At 37.4% G+C, this 19,912-nt stretch overlaps 1 long non-coding RNA gene across 1 annotated transcript in view; it reads left to right on the top strand.

Annotated features, from left to right (window-relative positions):
- Positions 1 to 2,201: 2,201 nt before the first annotated feature.
- Positions 2,202 to 19,912, top strand: part of LOC135327802 (uncharacterized) — a 41,455-nt gene continuing 23,744 nt past the window's right edge. The window contains exon 1 of the long non-coding RNA XR_010388181.1: positions 2,202 to 2,721. This is a non-coding gene — a long non-coding RNA (uncharacterized LOC135327802). The remainder of the gene's footprint in view (positions 2,722 to 19,912) is intronic.

Below are 19,912 nucleotides of genomic sequence, written 5' to 3'. Positions count from 1 at the left end.
TAGGTGAAAGAATTAGCTCAGCTGGATTAGTGGGAAAGTAATCTGACTAAGTAGATGGATTTACAAGCTGACAGTCGGATTTCATTGCTGCAGGGATAAGAAGCAATTCCTGCTGTTAGACTTACACTTATGGATGGCAGAGAGAAAATGAGGGACAACGTTAAGGATGCTCTTTGTCTAACAGTGCCATTTGTGCCCACAAGTGAGACAACTGTATTTCCATATTATGTGACATATCAATGGCTACATGGTTGTGCAGCCCCTTGACTCAGCTTGTAGCTGTGTCTTCACCTGTCGCATCAACCAGTTCTTTTGCTGCTCTCACGCTTGCTGTCCTTTCATGGATTATGCTTCTGGGGGTTCTGATTCCTACTTCTGTTTTTTCACTGCTCCAAGCAAGCACTGGCCGAATAAAAGCCAGGACTACTGAGTCGAACCTCCCACATCCCACAGGCCAGAGAATTCCCACTGATTCCTGCAGCAAATGCATATAATATAGTTGAATTAGTTATCTTTTCCTTCCTCTAGCTATAGCTTTCTGAAGATCTGATAATTATGATAAAGAATATGTCTCTGTCCCATTCTATTATCAACTGAACCCTTTCCTAACCTTGTAAATCCCGTTCTGAAAAAGTCAACTACATCGTGCAACGTGTCTGAAAAATGCAGATACAAATAATAAAAAGTTTATTTTTCTGTGTGTGTAAACTTGGAGTTTCTCTAAAGTCACAGTAAAAGTTATGTGAGATAGGAATGTCATGTTCCTAATCTTATTCTGGTAGATAGTAGTATAACCGAGAACAAAATCTGAATCTATATGTTTATCTAAATGTTAACTGTTCTTCTTCACTGTGACAAAGAAAAGAAAAAGACATGCATAAGGAATTGGGGAAAACAAGACAAACCCCCAAAACCCCAAGACGAGCACTGTGATTTTTGGTTTATTTCCCAATTAACTGACACTGACTTATTAATGTTTAATGCCCTGATAATGTCTGCAAGCAGTTCACTAGAGTTTTAAATAATATATCTTAGTATGTGGCTAGAGCCATATCTCATATTTGTATTTAATGAATGTAGATTATATTTTCTTCTCAGTGAGGCCATGGCTGGAAGCTCTATATTGATTGACCAGACAAAAAGTGAATTAAATATTGCTCACCATCCTAAGGAAAGTGAAATTACTGAATGATGTCTTGCATCTATCCAAAAATCCATTTCAGTCCCCCCCTCCCTTCCCCCAAAATCTATGATTTGTTTCTCAGCAGATACTACGGGGGACAGAAACTGACTGTATTCGTGAATATACTGAGGAGATTAGCTCCCTACCTAGGGAGAGGCAGGTGTACATTCCCGATTTAATATCCCCCACCACAATGAAGGGAAAGAGCTTGTAATGCCTGAGCTGATGGGATTCAGTGCTTTTAGACAGGTTTTAATTATCCTTTTCAAAATTTCTTTTTTTAGGAAAAAGCTTTAAACCAAGGACTCAAAACAAAGGACACACTTTTTTGGGCATTCCCTAGGAGTTGCTATGCAACATACGTTGAATGCTGCATTACATATGCTATCAGTGGCAAATTTTTTTCAGGACCAGATATAAAGCCATCCATCTCCTTTACTAGCCCTCAGTACATGATGCTGACAATCTTATCATTGTCAAGTCTTTTTAAAATAGGATGAGGGAGTTCTCCCACAAGAACACATCCCACTGTGCTCAAGAATTATCACAGCTAATGAAAATATTTTTTGAGAGTTAGTTGTTAATGTATGTGTGGCGGACAGATGAGTGAACTTTTGCCTTAAACATTTCTTGGTACATAAGGTGCAAGCAAACCAAAACCCCGAACAAGCCAGCTGTTCCCAGCGGAAACAGGACTGAGCTGCTGCGACCCCTGAAATGGTCTCCCTGCGACCATGCGGGACACACCGAGCCTGCGCTGAACCGGACCACGATTGGACAGAGACTTTGGGACCTGGACTGCAAATTACTGCTGCTTAACACAACTTTTATAAAACTTGCTTAGCCGCACTCCCTAGTTCAGTGAGAAAGGGCCCCAGAGCTGGTGCAGACTGGAAAGATAAGGGAGTTACAAGCAGTTTGCATTCCCATGCTTCACACTCCGGGAGGGAGGATGTCAAGGCTTTGAAATAGGGCCTGCTTGGGCGCCAGGACCCTGGGAAACAAAGCCTCCCCTCACTGCTGAAACAGTGTTAATTGGGGGGGGTCTGGATTATATCCTCCTCGTCAGGACCTTGGAAGATAACACCTACTGTCACTGCTGGGGCAGTGCTAATTGCTGGAACAACACCTGTTTGTCAGGGCCCTGAGAAAGAAGGGCAGAACCCGAGGAATCAACACATTTGTCAGCAGAAACCGCAACAGTAAAGATAAGGGAGAAAAGCAGCCTGCCTGGGAACAACGATGAGACCCAATAGGGAGCAGGAGACCCAAGACCCAAAAATTACTATTGGTCTGAACTACCGCGTGAGGGGTGGGAAACTTAATTTGAAAAAGCTATAATTGCCCAGGGATTTCTTTGTTCAGGATCCCTCTTTGGAGGCACCCAACTCGAGCTGTAACTACTGCACGCGTGTCATTCCAAACTTTTCAGCGGGAACCTAGGGTCGGACCCTGCTCGAGTTGTAATTACTGCACGCGCATCGCTAAAATTTACACCCAGGGTGAAGAGGACCAACGGGACGCCGCTGGATCCACAGGTGGTGATATCTCTTTCTCTCTCCCCCTTTTCTCTCTCTCTCTTTCTCTCTCTCCTCCCCTTCGCCTTCTCCCCCCACCTTTTCTCCCCACTCCGTGGAAAATAAAGTTAAAAGGTTGTACGATATTTGACCGGTTTTAGCGTCTTAATCCCGTCCTTGGGATCATAACAACCCCCCCCCGATACTGGATCGGGACAGTATGTGAAACTGCAGATACTGCTAAACTATCATGCATGCATGTTTATGAGGATTTTGTATTAAGTGTTTCTGAGTAGGCACTGAGTTACAAGGAAAAAAATATATAATAAACTTTTGTATTCTTTTTGCAAACTTGAAAGTAATTACTTTGATCTTAACAGTTGGGTCTGTTGACTTTGCTTCTTCTAGAAAAGGTGACAGCACTCATTACCATATTGCAGAAATGTGTTTCTAACTTGGCATCGGCTTATAAGTGCTTCTTTTATCCAACATAGAGAGCTGACTTTCCCCTTTCTCAGCACAGTCTGCTCATTTCAAGATGTCTAGAGCCAAAGCTGACAGTGGGAGGCAGTCTTAGTTAACTGAAATCAGCTTACGGTAATAAAACTGTCCCACTGAAACAGTCCTTAGAGTTGTCTTGTTTTTAAGAAGCTTTTCATTTCTTCTGTTAATCTTTGTCAGAATAAACAGAACATAACTAGTAGCAGCTTACTTTGTTAGTCTGGTGTATCCTGCATTGAATTGCTGTAGCTTTAAAGAGCGCAAACAGTATATGTCAGTATAACTGCTGTAAGCCAGGGTTCCCCACAAAAACGAGATGTGCTCTTATGAAACAGTAGAAGTTAATAATTTACCATTTCTGTTCAGTAGGTAACAGTGGCAAAAAGGAAGCAAACAAAATAGGAGAAAAAAAGAAAAATATGGACTCAGTAGAGCCAGTTCTACTCCAAAGTATATCATGCTAATGTCACAGTTTATTTGCCCTATAGTAGTTATTAACTCTCCATCAAATTATATGCTTTATACATTCCACTTTGTATAGTCATGTACAGGTGGGAAAACTGAGTGCTTTGTACATGGAAGATGATGTCTTTTCTGATGTAATCGCATAATTTACAATGATTTTGTACAACTATAAGCAATTCTACAGCATAGAAGGTATCAAGTAAAGCCCTTGCTCTTCTTTTTTGTGCCTTGAAAGTCCCTGAGCAGACTGCACCAGGGTTAGCTGATCCTTTAAAGAGGCTGTTGAAGACAACTTGGGGTTGAAACAGCTGAGGGATACATATGTGAGTTAACTGGAAAAAAAAATCATTAATTAGTGTTTAATTCATGATGTAGTTTCAGAGAAGAATAAACTTGAAGGAACTTTTTCATGTTCTGTATTGACTTTGGGATAGTTTGATAGGAATCTTCTCTTTTCTAAATATACCTAAATAAATTAGCATTTTTATAATGCACAGAACTCTCCAAAACTGAATTAAAACATTATACGAGGTAGATGTGACATTCAACCAGAAAGAAAACTTTTGATCGTTATTTGTAATATGGAACCAGAACTCCCACAGGTTACAAAAGCAGCATATGATAAGTCAGATATCTATATCTAGGAGTTTGAGAGTTCCTACACAAAAGGAAATCCTATTGCTGAAGAGCAGAGCAGATGCCTACTTGGATAGCTCCTGATGGTTGAAGATATATGTTCAGAATTTCAGGAGTAAGCTATAGACGGCCTAACTTGTATATCTCTTTTGTGTCTAAATTGCAACTGGTAAAACAGTCCTTCAAATTTAACTGTTCTCATATAGTCAATGGAGAGAAATAAATGACTTTAAAACCTTTAGATTTTTGCATTAAGTCAAGCATGAAAAATAGGCGGAGAGGATCTCTTCCCAAAGGCCTTCAAAGACAATTATGTCTGTTGCTGAAGCAGACTCCTAAATGAGGAGGGAGTTTTGAAAGGAAACATTTACAAAGTCTAGTCCAGAGGAGAGAAAACCAGAGCAGTGGTGGGGAATGAAAACATATTGATTTTTAACTGTAATATAATCAATAGTTTTCCTCCTTTTTGTGACGGAAGGGTGATGATGTTTATTTCCTTTGTTCCTTTGTTGTCCAACTTGGACGCTGTCAGGTGAAGGAAAGACTTAGTAGAAACATAACATATTCTTGCACAGTTGTAGCAGATACCTTGGATTTTTTGTCTTACATTTTTCTCAGAATCACTGTAAGAACAATAGAATAAAGCAATGCAATTAGATACTCAAGTGGTAAGAAGGCAAAAGAAGAGTAACTGATAAGTACTTACTCCCTTCTCCTTTCTCTCTGAGTTGCATAGTTCTGAAATAACAGCAAAAAGTGGGAATTGCAAAGGCAAGCTGAGAAAAATGAAACATTTCTTCAGACCATGATTGTCTGGCACTTAAATTTTCCTATGATTCTGTGTTTTCATAACAAAATAGTATGGCCAGCTACTAAGGTTCTCCAACCTGAAAGCAAGACAAAAGAAATGGAGGCTGTTGTTTAGCTAGCCAGAATTAGTGTGCAGAAAAAACAGACTTTTCTGGAGTAAAGATGCAAGGATGAGCAAGGTTGATCCTATCTGTGGAAAGAAATTAGATGAAATGATGAAGAAATTAGTTGAAATAATGGAGATATTATCTAAAACTGATAGAAGAGAATGAAGCACAGCTTGAAAGGTGATGGCAGAAAGCTCATTAGGGAAGGAGAATAATTGCATGCTGAGGTGGAGGATACTGAACAGCAGAGAGTGATGACCATCATATCTTTTAATAAGAACACAGGTGGCTCAAACAGAGTGTGATAATAACTCTCTCCTGTGCTCGTGTTTTTAAGACTGGCTAACATTGGAGGATATAGAAGTCAGATTCTTAAACTGTCAGCTAATCAATACAGCCCTTTGGGGCACTGATATGAAAAAAATGATAGCTCTTCAGCTAGAGGATCTTGTAGTGTGCAAACAGGCCACATGGAAAGCTCTAATAACCCATGGATGAGATAACTGTAGGTATACAAGGTTTAGCCTTCCAGTTAAAGAACTCTAGTGGTAACAAGCAACTGGAGATGTAGTTTTCTTATGCAAGGCATAGTTTTAAAGAGTGATCGGTTATTCCCCAAGGCTAATGAACAGAAAGAAGATACAGAGAGACCACAGATGGAAAAGCAGATTGTTTGGGGTTGATAAATGACATTATACTTTTGCAGCATACAGAGAATCTGCCTGCAGATGGGCAAGGCCCTGGAGAGGATTTGCACTGAACTATCCCTTTGATGGAGTTCACAGTTCATTAATCTATGACTTAGTTGCATCTTAGTTAGGGTCATTAGAGGAAAACATGAGCAGAAGCCAGGACTACTGAGGAATACAAAGACAGACAATTCCCAGCTCTAAGAAACAGGACCACTGTAATTGCAGACTACTGCAATTTTAAGTAAAAGGCACTCCAAAGCTAGCAAAAGACATGAGAAAAGTTTTAGGGGAAATAGATGGTAAAAAGGAAAGCCTCTACAGGGAAAGAAATAATAATCTTGAACATAAGTGGATTGGCAGATAAGGAGGCTTAGTGCTGCGTGTTTCAAAAAGTGGATGAGTTCCTGGAAGAAAAGTTACTTAGAAAAATCCCACCATGAAAATGTAACTATGGAACTAGTCCAGAGGATCGAAATGCAGCTCTGTACAGACTAGTTTACTAATATCATTCACTACTGGGATCAGAAAGATGACATATTTTTACCTTACCTTAAATTCCATGCATTAAGTTTAACTTGCTTTAAAATAAAACCTAACATCTGAAATTTTACTGAGACTAGTTTTCTTTAGATTTTGGGACTGACATATTTTGACATGATGTTCTAAAGAAGTTTCTAACACACATTCAAAACGCGTATTCAAGATTTGCAAGAGACTAATAAGAAAAAGCTTTACACTGGATAGGTCTGAGGTTCGTTTTGATCATACTGAAAACCACTGCAACATTTTCTAAGTCAAAAGATTATGTTACAGGCCCTTGAAATCATTAGAGAACCTCAAATAGTTCTGCACTGATCAGCAGAGAAAGGAACACCTGATTCATAAGAAGTCAGCAGAGCTAGTTCAGATGTTGCCCACTCCCTGATACGAGGGTGTATATTTAAAACTTACCAGGTTTCTATTTTAACTTCACAGCAAATGAAGCTTCAGTCATTGGGTTATTTTCTTGCCTTCTTTGAATGTTAATAGTCTTCTGACTATTGGGAATTTGTCCAGTATTGCAAGATAAAAATAAACATAAATTGGCCTGAAATGTCCTCATTTAGTAATGTTGTTTGCAAGTTAGTCAAACCCGATGATTTAAAAAATGTTTATTTCTAGTAGATGTTGCTTAACATCCTCCTGTGTTACTAATGGACTGGAAAGTGCTTCATCATACTTGTGGGATGCAATCAATCATCCTGTTACTTCTAAATATTGAAAAAAATACTTATAGAATACATGTAGAATATGGAAGGCTTTTCTCCTTTATTATTAGTAGACTAGCTCTGTCTGTTAATGGACTCAAACTGTTCTTTGCTTTTTTTTTGAATTAATGAACAAGTAACAACAATCCTTCTTGCTGTCGTTAGCTCTATTAGCCATGGATTTCTTTCTTTCTTTACTCATCTTCCCTTATCAACTTTGAATGTGTATAAATTGTTTAATGTGTCTCCTTTTCCATTCATAAAATACTATGGTTTCTTGTTGCTGCTTTTAATTAATTCCTGGCCTGTAATGAAATTTTCTCTAATGTTATCCTCTCTCTCGGTTATGGAATCATAGCTGTTATGACATTCAATAAACTCTGCTTAAAGTACTGCAATTTTTAATTCACATTTTTTTTCTATCTATATTTATTGTTTGGTTGAATTGTCTGAAGCTTTAGGAAACTTTCCACTTACATGGACTGTTGACTAAGACATTTCTTTTCTTGCCCATTTTGAAAATAATTAGGTCAGGACCACTGGTTCCTGGGCAACATTGAACTGACCTGTCAAGCCATTAATTTACCTTGACCTCTCATAATGAGATCCTAAGGAGTTATCTGGTGACGGACCTAGCCAAATTTGGTATATATTAGTTCTCAATCAATATGGAAAATTAGGTAGTGTTAAATCAAACTTGGAGCTAAATTCCCTTTGTCTGCACATACATGCACTTCCTGGGTAGGAAAAAGCAATAAGCTGCAACAGAAAAGAAGTCAGTTATTTGTATTTTTCTGAGTTCTTTCAGATAAGTGAACCACATTCTCTATAGCATGGTTTGGACCTTTTTTTTTCTTCTTTTAATTATGCATGTAATGCTATAAACGTGACTGTAAAAAATAGATCTCTGATTACAGTGTCAAAAATTCTAGCTTTTATGTTGGAATAAAATAAATATGACACTCCATAAAGTCATAATAGTAGATAAAATATATAGTCATAAAATACATAGTCTTGAGGTAACTCCATCATCAATTGCCTGGTAACTCAAGATTTCCTCCTGGCACCATATTAACATTATTGAGATGCATTAAGATTGTGTATTAAGATGTATTAAGAATGTATTAAGGATTGCATCATGCTACATCAAAGGAATATATTTTATTATATATATATTTATATATATGTGATATAGGTAAGTGTGATGCATAACACCTTCAAAGTCTTCCTAGATATCCATAAGCAAATAATTCAGTCTCTCTGTGCTTCAGTTCCTCAGTGGCAAGGATTTCATTTGCCGTGCTTTGACTTGTCTGTTTAGACAGAAATCTCTTCAGCGCAGAGCCTGTCTCTCGTGTTTCTGTAGTCCCGAGCCTAATGGATCCTGATTTCATGTGCCTCTAGGCTCTGTGATAATACTAATAATTGATTCACTTGATGTTTACAATAGAGATGGTTTTCAGCTGCATAACATGGAGTCTGTTTTAATTTCTCATATTACAGTCCTGACTTTTTTCCAGCTCACGCCTATGATCCAAAGTTTGGGATGGTTAGATGCAGTTTTCAGTGAAACTAATGTCTGATTGTTATAATAGACCAATTTCAGGGATACAATATATTAGAAGTGCTGCAAAGCCAAGTCTTGTTTATTTTACAAAAAAAATCTCACAACATTTGTTAAGGCTCTTCAAGGGGAGCTGTTATGCTTTCCTTATAGTAAGTAAGCCATTGCCAAGTATTTATGTACGCATGCTGCTTTTTAAATTCCACTTAATAACTAGGTTTCTTTTTAAATGTAAAGTGTAAATTAGAAGTCCAAAGGATTATTGTATTTTCCAGCTTATTAGTCATTGTTCTCCTTTAGTCTAAAACATGCAAATTAATGGCTTTCAGGAAAAAATCTGGACACTTGATTTATGACTTATGAATGATATTTGCAAATCCTAGAATGGTTCTCAGATAAACTGCTGTGAAAAACACTGTTGGTGGATATCCTGTATTAACTACCTTTTAGTGGTGTAATGATGTATTTCCTTGGCCTGCCAGATGCGTCTTGTCTTTTGGGTTTTAAAGCTTAACAGAGTCCTATTTTGTTAGTCTGCTAGGCACATTTTCCTCTAGGAATAATGAGGAGCTTAAACTGTGAATAAAGCTCCAGATATGAAAAACTTGCTCTTGCTGATAGTTACTTACGCATATGAATATATGCGTCAACAGCAACAGAACTGTTTGCCAGAGTCAGTACTGATCAGCATACATAATGATTCCTCTCTTGGCTCAAAAAAATGTGCTGCAAGTTGGTCACATAGAAATTTTCTAGCTGTTCAACCCGCTACTGGCTGAAATCATATTCTCTTCAGAATGTCTCAGCCTATCACTTTGTCCTACTGCAAAGTTTCAGAAAAGTTTCCAGTCAGATGGTGCAATTAATAGCTGTAAATTCTGACAATCTTTACTGCAAAGTGCAGTCAAAGGTAGTGCAGAGCAGTGAGTATCATCAGTTGCAAACACCTGATTGACAGAGCCCTTTGTGGTGCTATCAGTTGGCAGATGTGAAACCAGATGAGACCGGCTGGCTCTTCTTCTACCTTCTGAATATTATTTAAACAAACATACATATATTTTTTAATATTACTTTCTCAGCAAAATCAATCATGTAATTTCCTTTGGGTAATGATAAGAACAAGACAGGGTAGACAGGCTCAAGGAAAGATCTTGCTATTAAAATATGACCCTCACCACTGATAATCTGCTGTTACAGTACAGCTGCAGAAATACACAGTTGTGAAGTCTGAAACAATTTAACAGTCCTATAAGAGGCTGACAATCCAAGCGACTTCTACAATCTCAAGTGCATTATTATAATTAGTCTCCTTATTGCAAGCATCATTACTGTTTTTTCAAAAACTGCAAATTATTTCTGTTTTCTCCTTTTGAAGACAATTATATACTGCTCCTGGAGCACTTGCGCACACAGTAATGTATTTGGGAAGTGGTCACGCATTTTGAGCAAAACTTGATTAAAACTGCAGTAATAATAGATACGGCTATATATAAAAAAATACAGTCTATATCTTATTTTTACAAAGTTCCTCTGTGACAAAGTAAGAGCTGCCAGCATGGGGAATACCACAGTTGGAGGCGAATCAGCTGCTGCTGACAGCATGTATACAGGCCTCCCAAATCCCTCAAAGAGACAAGACAAAACAGTCCAGAAGAGTAAAAAGAACAGAATGATGTAAGCGAAGATAATGCAACATTCATGCCTTACAAATCAGGTCTTATCTAAAGATCCAGAGGAATGATATATGCTATCTCGATAGAGACCATCCAGGCGGTAGGCTCCCTGCACAAGACTGGGGACAAGAGGTGCTTTAATAGATCTTTCCAGAATGAAAACAGTAGTTCAAGGACCCAGACCTCTATAGGCAAAAGTTGGGACGATAACCTGGAAGGGATGGAAGTGCAGCAGCATGAACTGCTTTCCTTCTCAGCGGAGGACAAAGACTTGCTGAGATGTGACATAAATGTGTCACTCCCAGTTAACCCACCAACCCTCACAGCAGAGTGTGTGAAACTAGTATGAGAACATATGTTTCTAGATACTGTCTGGCTCAAATTCATTCAAGAAAAGAGCAATGCTACAGAACAGGATTAGCAAATAAACTAAATAAACCACTTTGTGCTCTCCTACCTTCCTCCTCTTTCTTCTCATGCCTCTGGCTACTCCAAGCACTAGCCGCCAACAAACCAGGGACCCAGTCCAAAGCCAGATTAGGTCAACAGAAGACTTAACATTGACTTCAGTCATCTTTGGATGCAGTTTGTAAATGCAGGCGCAAACTGGCCTATCTTCATTAATAGACTTGATATGTTTGCCTAGTTACTGGGAACATGTTGGGTTGGTAGACAAGACAGTGTCTCTCTCCCTTTTCTGTCTGTATTTGCAGAACTCCTTCCCTCTATGTTCTACATAGTTTAATTTTGCCCAATTATCAAGCTCCTAATTAACATCTAAGTCTGTGCTGAACTAACTGATGTATTTTATTAGCTATGTTTAATCATAATTGTCTAATATGACAAAAAATAAATAAGAGGAAGTGCTAGTATGAACGTTAAATAGCCAAAATCAGTTGCAGCCTTCTGAAGCCAATTTTATCCTCTGTTTTTCCCCTCTATTTTTAGCCTGACCCCTTCACACCCTCACTGACCGAATGATCCTATTCCAACCTACTGCTAACTGCAGAGGTTTCAATAAGCAATTTTCTCTAAGTGCTTTCTCCCGCAGCTCCTGCACCTTTCCTATACAGCTTGCAATCTTTCTTATTGAAACAGAAGGTTTACGATCCTTTTGGCTAACAAAAGCACAAATGACAAATCAGATCTTATTTTGACAGTGTGCTTGGTGGCTTAGTGTGGGAGATTCATATATTCAGAGAGCTCTGCACAAGTTCCTACTTCATCTTTATTTTGAAATCCCTCCATGTATAAATTCATAACCAAGCTACAGCATATGTGTGTTCAAAATAATGCTTTCGGTGGAGGACCGTACAAGGGTGGTGTCTTGTCCAGTGTAAATCAGCTCCACTGATTACAATGTAGGTATAAAATTAGAGCAGCAGAGAATTTCATTGATGGGACAGGGTTCCAGCCTGGGATCTGAAGTGCTTGTGACTGCAGTATGGCTGCCTTGACCAGGTAGGTTACTGGTCATACATACTACCGTGTGTGAAGACTAACCCTCAGAGAAATCAGACAGCAGGGTTATTTTGCAATAATCTTAGAATACTATTCCTAGAAAAAGGTGAAAGCATGCTTTCGAAAAATATTGACGTTGTTACTGCCAACAACTCAGTTTTGAATTTAGAAATCTGTGTGCTTGATGTATTTTCATTTGCATAATTTCATTACCATCTAGAAATGCCAGCAATTGACGAAGTGTTAGTAAGAAAGTTAAATCAAAGCATGTTTTCCAGTCCAGTAGGTGTTAGCAGCTTTAGCTTATCTGTGCCTTCAAATACAAATTTAACTTTATGTGAAATTTTAATATTTGCACTCATTAATGTTGGAAAAATGGTATATATTTGGAACTTGCATTCAGAAAAAAGTGGATCCTGTGCTTTTTTCCTCCTTCAATTTATTCTACTGAATTTCCTCTCTCTGTGCTGTCCTCTGTAGTGCCATCTGCACTATTAAAACTAGAGCTAAGACAATTCATGTGAATAAGGATGTTTTCCATCAGATTCTTATATGACATTTTACCTCTTCAAATCCTGTCCAGAAAATAAACAGACTAACATAAATGATTAGCTTATGGCACTAGGATTATTTTTTAAACCTACTATATTATTTTATATTATTTTGCATAGAATTTTAAGGCTGCATCATAGACAAAAAACAAAAGAGTGAAACCCAAATTAACTTTCCTCTTTTGTTGGTACTACTTTAATGTTCTGATTCTCCTCAAAAATATTGCCCCTCTAAAACAGAGTCAAGCTTGAACATTAGTTGACTTCTAGTTTCCGAATTGCTTTGAAATTTAGTATTTTTGCACTGCTTGAACCTAAAAATATTGAAGCACATACTTCTGCAGATGCAGATTTACTGGAGGTAGGGGAGAGAGAGATGCGCAACTGCCCTACCAGGACCTGCTGGTGGTCCAACTCATATTGCCATGTTGTCGGGTGTTGCATTTGCACCCACACTATTGCACAGCCAGTGATTAGTAGGTCTCCTTACAGACAAACAAATCAAAATAGTTTATGCAATTACATGCTCACATGATTTGCTGAATCAGGACCTTCAACATGAAACTAAGCAAAATACGTTTGCAGAAACGTGGGAAGCCAGAGATCAACGAACCTTGTGTTTGGGGCATAAATGTTTACGCAGTTCGTACAATAGCGCCTTGCAATGAAGCGCTAGGCTGTGGTATTTTAATTCTACTGTCATGTGCTGCCACCTGCCAGAAGTCACCACGTCTGTACTAACCAGGCGGATAACACTGAAGCTGGTGGAATGCAGACCTGCTTCTTCAGTCAAGGGCTGCTTCCTTTTGCAGCTACACTGACAAGACTGAGAAATCTCAGAGGATGCAGAAAAAGGAATTTTTGCAGGTTACTGCTCTTTGAAACAGCACAACACAGACTGTTTCCTCAAGTGTACTTAAAAGTCCAGTGTCAAATCATAAACTAAGTCAGATTCTCTGAGTGCAGCCTCACTATTTTCATATATTGATGCATTTACAAACTTAATTTCACATACCGTGTCTTTGAATCTAGCCAGACAGTCTCTAAGGTGGAAACCTCTGTGTGGGGGGGACTCTTGTTCTTTTTAATGTAATTTTCCTTCTGTTTGCCTTCTTCCTATCTCCATCAGTACAAGGAAGAACAAAAAAACCTGTCCGACAACTAGCAAACAGAGAAGGGGACTGTTACATTGCAAATATGTACGGCCTAATATTTGCAGCTGCTGATTTGCTTTCGGAGAAAGCCACATGACAGCTATGAAGCTGAATTCCTTCTCACTGTTTGCTTTTCATCCCCTGTCTTCCTTGCCTTTCTTTTGTGCGAAAAAGGAAGAGAAAAGGGAAACCTTGCACAAGTTTCTGTTTTGTGCTGAATCTGATGAGCTGGTACTTAGGTCCCATCTCAGTAACTTTTCTAAAATGCTTTCTTCAGATGCTAAACCCTTGGCTTATTCTTGCTCTCTTGCAAGCTGGATTGCTGTCCAGGTGTAGCTTTCTTTTTACCTTCTTACTTATTGAGCTGGCCAAGGATTTTTTTTATCCAGGAGTTTTGGAAGATCTAAAACTCTATAAAACTATACTCTAAAATAATGGTGAACTAGAAATGGTGTCCAAAGCAATGTGTGCTTGAGTCATTCATAATATATATATTTTTTTAATAAGACACCTATATCTAATGTATAGTATTTAAAGCACTGGTGATTTAACATACAGAAATAGACCTGAATATGTCAGCAAGACCACTCAGATACTATGCATGTGCTTAAGCAACTCAGTGATTTGTAGGAAGAGTTCTCAACAAAGAATGGTATGTTATGAAAAATCATCATCTTGATTAACAATTCAACACAAAACATGCAATGACTTTGAGAAAAACAATATTTTTTCATGCTTTGTGCATTGTACAAAAAGATATCCTTGCTGAACGGAAATTTTGATAGTGCAGGCTGCTTGCTTTTAGTTTGTGTTGGACATGAGCTACACTTCAAACTAATTCTGGTAGAATTTACCACTAAAACTGCTCAATATTCTTCTACTTACCTGAAACTTAACTGACTACATAAAACACTTGTTTCACCTTCTAATATTATGGCTCAAAACTTCTGATAGAGTCATTATAACCTCTGCCACTTGCTCCTATCTGAAGTTGGAAAATTAGTAGAGGGACAACTTAGATTAGCAGACCAAGTCTCTGTTGTTTATCCCTGAAGCTACCGGGATTCGGGGAGAGTGTACTGACATCTGTGAAACCAGAGGGAGCCTCTCCCAACCTCAGCTGACCCAGGCCCTGCAGCACAGAATAGCCCTCCATAGTATCCATACTGGAATATGCCTTCTAGGGAGAAAATTACCATTGAAAATGGTTGGCAACTGAGAGACTTTAAGTGAAAGACCGACCTGCACAAGGCTGAATTTCAGTCTTTGTAGCGCTGCTGTCTTCCAGCGTGCACAGAGCACTGCCGGATACTTTCCCTGGTATTTTTAATCAGAACGATGTCTCTTCCTTGGGGAAGCTCATTTATTGCTTTGGCTGAAACTGCTTTATTGTTATAAAATTGTATTTACTTAATCTGAAGCAGTAAAGAGAACCACAGCTTAAATTATATTAAATGATAGGAATAAGAGCCTAAGGGATTAATTCTAACAAAATTCTGCACTGAAAGGTAAAATTTTCCTCCCAGAGACTGTACTTGAGCCATTCATCTCAGGGACCAGATTGTGGAACAATATCTGTTCCTCGCTCTTGCAACAGAACAGCCAAGTTTTCTGAACTTCCTCTGAAAGTTTGAAAGGATTTTATGAATACTCAATAAATGGTGAAAACTGGAGTATTGTGAAAGGATTGTCTCTTCAACCAGGCTAACTGGCTGGTTTCATTTGTTGCCAACTTCATTAAAAGTCATAAGTCAGAAACACCAATTTCATTTGCATTGTTTTCTTGATATAAAACATCTGTAAATCTAGCTTAACTGGTACTATTCCATGCATTATTGTTGATTAATGCAGCCAGTGGCACCAAAAGTTGCTTTAGGGAAAAATAGTACTTTTTTCCATCCCAGTGATTATTAGAAGAAATATTTTTAATCATTTAGCCTTTAGTAAATCCACAGGATACTTCCTTGTGTTCCTGTAACCTGAATTTACCTTACTCCACAGGCACGTATAAAAAGACAATACACACTATAAATTTCTGATGAATTCCAATACTGAGCTGCATTCTTGGTGTCCTAATCAGCATAACAATGCTATCATTATATTCCATTGTTAATTATTTTCTTCTCTTATATTTAAGACTATTATCCTCTCTTCCTTGTATCCGATTAAAAGAAGAATATCTTTTATTATGTTACATTCTCCCTTTAAATGCTTTCATGAGGAGAATGGCAGTATTATCACAATTAAAATGAAATGCTCAATGCAGAGCATGTCTTTGTACAGATCTTCGAGTGGAGCTATGTAGAGATAGTTGATTTAATTGAAATAATGAATTCAGCCTGCATTACCCCATGCAGATATTCTTTGTCTTTAGCAGCTATATTAAAGATTTTCTATTAAAAGTCACATTAAATTGGGGAATATATTTGTCTGCATATTCTAAAGTGTGCATATTGATTTCTCCAATTATATGTCTGACTTTTTATTATACTTTGTGATTTTGTCAGGATCATGCATAAAGTACAGAAAATCATACGGATTTCCACTCTTTGCTTATAATAAGCAATATTCTTTTGAGTAAAAGAATATATCTATCTTTTTATTAAATCTGAGTGTGCATTTTTTCTTGTTTGCATACATCCTACCACTGTGTTGCACTAACCACCACTTTGCTGGTAAGGTTCAGAGACTGGCCAAGGATTGAGGGCAGATTCAGCTCCTATTAAAGTTGACATGATTTGGACTGTGTCTGAGATGAACTATTTCTTTTAGAGTTTGATGTAACTCGTTTTTTCGTCAGCCTTTCCCTTAAGGTCTGATTGAGCTCTCCACTGCAGTCCATCAAAAAGCAGTCACTGACTTCAGCCAAGTTGGATTGGGCCCTCAAGGGCACAACAGCAATGTTTACACTATGGGCAGCTGCATTGTATTTTTTTTTTTTTTTTTTTGAAACAGAGCAATCCAACTTTCAGAAGTGTCAGCTGAGATGGATATTCAATATTACCATATTCAATAAAAATATGCATTTTTCAAAGATTGCAGAGGACTAGATATTTATCCACATTTTTGTTGGAAAACAGCTCATCTGATAGATAAGACGATTGTTTTCACTGATTCTTGTGGTGATGTAAAGTATTATTCTTTATGAATAATATTGGAATCTACCTATAAAATTTTTTTCAGACATGCATTTCATACATATATGCATCTCATTTATATTTATAAGTGGAGCTGTTTAAAATATTTCATTTCCTAAAGGAAAGAAATGGGATAAATCTTGTGCAGCATTAACACATAAGTTTATGAGTACCCTTCTTTAATATTGCTGGTCAATACCCATTAATTCAGAGAAAGATGAATTCATTATAGTATCTAGCTGATACAATGCTGCACAGAGGTTTCATTTTTTATTATCTTGTATTTTATTTTATTTTATTCAGTATTCTCTGCTGCCTAGAGGCTGTAGATAATGTTAAAGCTCCATTTTGCCAGGCACCACAATACAACAAACATCCAGAACCACAAGGCTACAGACAATATTAGAATCAAAGATCACACAGTTTAAGTGAAGGGAAACTTTTTGTCTGATATCTGGAGCTGGCAAATTTTTGCTGTGACATGTGGGAATTAACTGCACCAAAATTACTGTAATTTCCATTCTAGGAATAGCATTATAGAAATCTCTTATTGATGCATTTCCTGGCCATTATGTAGAACTACTCACTCCACCCACAGAGCTAGCTGATTCTCTCCATGTATAGGAGCTTAGATGCATGCCTGACACATTTGGTTAGGTATGTGAAAAAGGTATTTTAACATGGTTTTTAGTATCGTATACACAGAAAATCATTGTTTTTATTTCGTACACTTCAAAATATGACTTGGGTACTTTTTATAAAAAGTTATTTATTAAGAAAATTGGGGAAGGGAAAGAAAAATCACAACCATGTTAAAGTTCAAAGCCAAGCACTTAAAATTAAGCACTTAAAAAGGAAAATTTAAAATTAAATTCTTAATACAGTTCTGTGATAGTATTTATCATATGTTCATGAACTATTTTTCCTCAATCAGACCTAAAAGAAGGTATATTATATCCTCCTGTCATTTTTTTGGTATGTAGACCTGTTCTTAACTGGTCTTCTTAAGGCACTATTATTCATTTCTCCCTGTTCCCTTATTCTCCCCCACCATTGTACCTGGATGTTTCATATAGATCTGTGAATTTATTTCTGTAACACCTTGTAAGATAAGCAGAGTATTATGCCCATGCTACAAGGTAAGGTTTGTTGCACTGTTTGATTAAATTGAAGAATATCCAGAAATTCTAGGTGTCCAATATAGGAAATGTAGGATCTGATTTTACAGAGTGTTTATATTACATTTTACATATTCAAAGCACAATCTCTATTGACTGCATTTGCACTTCTATAAATCAGACCCCACAGTCTCAAGTTAGACATCTAGAAAATGAGAAACATGTAGTTGGTAGTCATCTCTGAAAAACAGAGTGTAAGTGACTGACTACAATCAGAGAATTATTCTTCCAGGCAAGGACTCTGCTGTCTAGGTCACCACGTAACCGCTTTAACTAGAAAGCCCTTCTTTGTTTTCATGCAGTCTTTCAAAGGTGGAAAATTTAAATCTGCTTTGTGGATCACATGAAATGTAAAATAACCACTGGCACCAGTGAGTTGTCATCCTTTGTTAAGCTCAATATGCAAGAGTGATGAGCTACATACTTACTTAGTGCATTTCATAGGTATGTGTTTACAGGGGAAGGCAATCTCTGTGCTAAAGATGGGCAAAATCTCTTAGGATTAAGCAGAGAACTGAGGAGGATTCTATGTAAACTGCATTATTTTCAGATGTGAGACAATTTTCATGGAGACTCAAAGGGATTTCAAGCTGACTGCATCACTTCAATTTCTCAATGAAAACAGGTTTTGTTAAAAAAAAAAATTCAGCAACCTTGCTTTATATGTTAGCAGAATGATGTAATTCTTTCATGGCCTTGTTCTCTGCAACAGCTGTACTGTTTCAGTTATCTGTCTGGGGAGAAAAAAAAATTTTATGCTTTTTTAATAGACTGAGATAACACGTATGGCAAATTTGAGTCAGATTATTTAAGTTTTGGTAAGCTAAAATCAACTAAAAATACCTAGAGACATAAATTGTTTTGCCACCCTAATAATAAGGCAGTACTAATGTGCCCCTGCTCCATTAGAAAATTAGATAACTCTTAGCATTAAATTAAGAGAGATGATGCGTGGTGTGGGGCTTTCAGGCCTGATGGTAGACAAATTTGCGTTTATTCTTGAAGTTACTAGGGGCATTTTTGTTGTGAAAGTAATATAGCTCTTACTTAAGAGCTATAAGAAGTTATATGGCCAGGTAGTGGAACCTAGGGTAGCGGAACAAGGCCGTATGCACGTTCACTTCACTTCTTACAAATCTGGTTGATCTCAGTACTGAAGCATACCCTAAATTCATTTTCAAGTTTATAGAAGAAAAAATACTACCATCAGAGCTCTTCTTCATATTTTAATTAATAATAGAACATGACAGCTCATCTGAGAGCTTTTCAAACCACAAATAAAAAATGGTGGAGATTCAGCTACTGAAAACGTCTGGGAAAATAATTTGCTGCAAACTTAAACATCAGGTGGCTTCCAGCTTTTTTCTGTTTCAGATGATATTGCATCAGAAAAAGATATATACCATTTTATTTCTTATTTCTTCTGGTTTATTCCATTTTCTGCACTGCAAGAACAAATATTCTGCATTTCAGACACATTCTGTCAGAATGCAATGATGTACTAGCGTCTAATAAGCTTACACCATTCAAGGACAGAAAATAAATAGGATATTTAGGTTAGTTCCTATCTATTGTCATTTCACTGTTTGACTAGGGTCATCTTATCAAGAGTATGACACTGACAATGGCCAATATCAAACTGTAATTTCTGGGCTAGAGATGGCTTTTTTTATGTAGCGCCTAAAATATAGGATCTTTACTCTGATTTAAACATTGTGGTATAATGTGGTATAAACATTTCATAATAACAGCTACTACCAACTGAATACTGAGTCTGGTGCAATACTCCCTCTGTTTCACTGTGAAAAATTTAAATAGGGCCTTTTGGAAGAATCATGAACTTCTCTTTGGGTCTGAAAAATAGAAGAAATAGAGCACTGCAGAGACTATAGCAAAAATATTGCGAGGGACTTTCATGAAGCAGATGTGCTTACTTGCCAAGTTCTTCACAATTAGATGTAGTTTTAATTTTAAAGCATATCCTTCCAATATTCTTGAATAAGTTAAGATCTCTGCTAATTTGTTTGACTCTAGCT

This window comes from Dromaius novaehollandiae, chromosome 3, assembly GCF_036370855.1.
Source record: "Dromaius novaehollandiae isolate bDroNov1 chromosome 3, bDroNov1.hap1, whole genome shotgun sequence".
In the NCBI taxonomy this organism is placed as follows: domain Eukaryota; kingdom Metazoa; phylum Chordata; class Aves; order Casuariiformes; family Dromaiidae; genus Dromaius; species Dromaius novaehollandiae.
This window is presented reverse-complemented; position numbering and strand designations above follow the sequence as displayed.